Genomic DNA, 941 nt, shown 5'->3' on the forward strand with positions numbered 1-941 from the left:
TGAATAGAAAAATTTTTTTTCTTATGTATTCGGTATTTATTTCTTTCAACTTCAACTTATAGTTTAGAATGGATATCAAAGAGAATATTTTTAGTAATCATGGCCTTCCTTTGTGTTAATCACGTCGTCAAAAAAATTGAATATTACTTTGTTTCTGTTTAAGTTTCATTATTTAAAAACTCATTTTGCCCCAAACTTGTTTCTAACTACACTTTTTTTTCTAATAAAATAAATTTTTACGTAAATTTAAAACATTTTAATACTTTTTAACTACACGTTCTCCAAAAAATCACTATTACAAAATCTATTTTTTCAAAAAATGGGGCTAAGTGTTTCTTTGAAAGTGATTATTTGAAATGATTTTTTCTCTTTTAATGAGTAGTTAAAATGTAGGAAAAAGTTATAAGCTCGTATGGCTCACATACAAAATTATTTATTGAAAATATATGTGATTTACAAATAAACTTGAAGAAAAATAATTTTTAATTAAGTTATTGGACACTTAATCATACCAAAACCTAGTAATCATCCCTTTGGTGGGTACATATCATCCTCTTTTCCATCACTACATTAAAAGAAAGGAACAAACTTTCCTCCTATGTTCTTGACTTATGTTGCATTTTCAATTGTTGGACTTTGGATCCTATGTCACTCAATTAGAGAGTTAATAACGGGCTCATTGAGTTGCAAGTGAGATGTGAAAATCTTAAAGGGTCTTAAATCTAATTAAAAAGGGTCTAAATTCCGAATTTTATATAGAATTTTAAATTTTTGTCAAGTCCAAACTAAATTTAATTAAAATTAAGATATTCACATGTGAGAGTTCTAATAGGATTTAACACCGTCTCTAAGATAGCATATAAATATAGGCTCTAATAAAAATATAAAAAGTTAAATTACAATTTAATTTTGAGTGTATGTGTGTGTGTCTATATATATAT

This window comes from Olea europaea, chromosome 20 (assembly GCF_002742605.1).
Source record: "Olea europaea var. sylvestris chromosome 20, O_europaea_v1, whole genome shotgun sequence".
NCBI classification, from domain to species: domain Eukaryota; kingdom Viridiplantae; phylum Streptophyta; class Magnoliopsida; order Lamiales; family Oleaceae; genus Olea; species Olea europaea.